The following is a 2,552-nucleotide window of genomic DNA, read 5'->3' on the forward strand; positions in this document are numbered from 1 at the left end:
CTGGTTTCTGTGTCTTGCTTTTAAGGCTCAAAAGGAGTTGCCTGGAATTTCATGTTCACTTGACCTTTCACCATCCTCGCATTGCTTGGGAGAGGGGGAAGCTGCCAATAACCAAATCCAAATTCATTTTCAGTTGCATGAAAATAATGACTCACTCCCCAGAAAATCTGTCTTGAAGTGAGGAAGAAACTTTTGCTTTCTTCTCTTGTAGTTATTTTCCTTCAAGAAAGGAAGCTGAGTTATTAAATGCAGTTTTTGTGATAATAACATTGAGAGGAACATTAATTGTGTTTTTTTTTTATTGTGAGACTGCATAATTGGTATTAAATTAAGTTTTTTTAAACCACGTATGTTCTGCGAAATTTTCTAGGTCTGTTGTGTTCTTGGAACTCTCCTGAGGTGCCAGACCTCACCAGCACCTCTGACCACATCTCAAAACTGAAATTTCCAGCTTGGCAGGCACCTGGGGGAGGCTGGTCCAAGGCAACTCATCCTTGGGAGAGAGCCCCAGTGTGAGCCAGCCCCGTCTGGGGGCACTAACGAGGGGGCACAGCCTCTTGCATGTCCAGGCTGGGCTGCTCTGCAGGAATAGGCTGGGCCATGTGCTTGATTTCACAAAAGCAGCGCTGCTGGGGAGGGTGAAGCCTTCCAAATGTGGGAGCCGCCGGCCAGATCGAAGTGGAAATGAAATGGTGAGTCCTGCCTGCGCCTGTGGGGCACAAGTGGGGTCTGGAGTGCCTCTGGTGTGGGTCACAGGGGCTGGGTGGCACTGGCTGCAGGGGACACCGGGGTGTCCAGGCATGGCTGTGAGCTCTGCAGCCATCCTGAGCCCTCGGTGCCTGTCCCCAGGCTGAGGGTGCTTTCAGATCAGCCACACAGACCTGGTGGTCCCAGGGCTGAGGTCTGTGAGCTCTGCTCGTGATCAGAACTCAAACCAAGGAGCAGCTCCAGTGCTGACTGAGAAGCAGATGCTGAAGGTAAGACCCAGGACAGAATTTTCTGGGTGCTTGGTACCTGTGGGTGCCAGGCTCTGTTTGCTGCCTCCAAGCAGAATTTTGGGTTTGAAGCACTGTCCAAAACGATGGAAGGCACAGCTAAACTCCAGAGTGAATGTTCAGAGCATCGCCAACACTTGTTTGAGGGCTCTTCCTCCCCTGCTTTTAGCAAATGACCCCTTAGATCCATCTCTGGCTGCTCTGTGTCCTGAAATTGCAAGCAGCTTGTTCTCACTGAGGAGGAAGAGCTAATATTAAACCAGCAATCAGCTTCTTCTCCCCCTTTGTGAAAGAGGAAAATATGCAAGTGCTTTCCCGAGCAGATTTCTCTGTTCATTTGCACACACTTGAGAAAAGTGCATTTAATTAGGATTAGCATGTCTCTAAATTGCAGATGGTTCTCAGGGGAAAAAAATAGTTATGAGTGCATTCATGACATTAAAATCAGTACATTTAATTCAATTTCATCTTAATATTAATTCATAACATCTAAAGTAGTAGTTCCTACTGAAGATATTCATGTGATCCAGGATTACTGGGGAAAACGAGAGCTGGCAGTTCCAAACGGGCTCCAGCGTGATTACCACGTGTAATTATGCAGATTGAGTAATCACGTGTTAATTGCAAGAATGCCCATTTTGACGCGTGGTATCTGGGACGAGGGTCAGGTGTGTGATAAGTTTTATGTCGTTCGGAGTTCTTTGTTGTGAGTCCAGGACTGGGTCAGGTGTGTGAAATACGGCCAAGATCAGGAGTTAGGGGAGCAGCTGGAGCAGAATTCCATGGAGGAGGCTGCTGGGATGAGCGTGGCACTGCAAAACACAAAATGCTCTGGTTTCAGGCTTCTCCTCCTGCCCCAGGCTCTCCTTCCTGAAGGATCCGGAGGGGAAGGTGAGGTGTTCTCCCAGACCATGCCTCACTGTGGGATCAGTTCTGTCTGGGCTGTCCCAGGCAGCCCCAGCAGCTTTTTATCCTCCTGTGTGCGTGTGTGAAATCAAAGCACCCCGATCCACTCCAGCCCTTTCTGCAGGACAGGAAATCTGCATTTTGGGAATAATATTCCCTCTCCAGAAGTTTTCCCCCTTTGCTTCCCCTCCGTTTAACCCTCTCCCCACACCCAGAACTCCACCCTGCAGCCTCCAGGAGCTCACCTGGGTTGTTTTAACACCTCTCAATGTCCCTGAGCCTCCGGGAGATGCGGAGAGGTTCCCTGCGCTCCGTGTGTGCTGCATCCCCAAAGAATCCCAGCGCTCGGGGGGCACCGGCTGCTCCAGGGGCGGGGACGGGCTCCGAGAGCAGCATTCCCGGTGCCGGGGCTCCGAGAGCAGCATTCCCGGTGCCGGGGCTCCGAGAGCAGCATTCCCGGTGCCGGGGCTCCGAGAGCAGCATTCCCGGGGCTCTGGGGACACTATTCCCGGGGCTCTGGGGACACCATTCCCGGTGCCGGGGCTCCGAGAGCAGCATTCCCGGTGCCGGGGCTCTGGGGACACCATTCCCGGTGCCGGGACTCTGGGGACACCATTCCCGGGGCTCTGGGGACACCATTCCCGGTGCCGG

The sequence above is a fragment of the Anomalospiza imberbis genome, chromosome 17 (assembly GCF_031753505.1).
Source record: "Anomalospiza imberbis isolate Cuckoo-Finch-1a 21T00152 chromosome 17, ASM3175350v1, whole genome shotgun sequence".
Taxonomy (NCBI): domain Eukaryota; kingdom Metazoa; phylum Chordata; class Aves; order Passeriformes; family Viduidae; genus Anomalospiza; species Anomalospiza imberbis.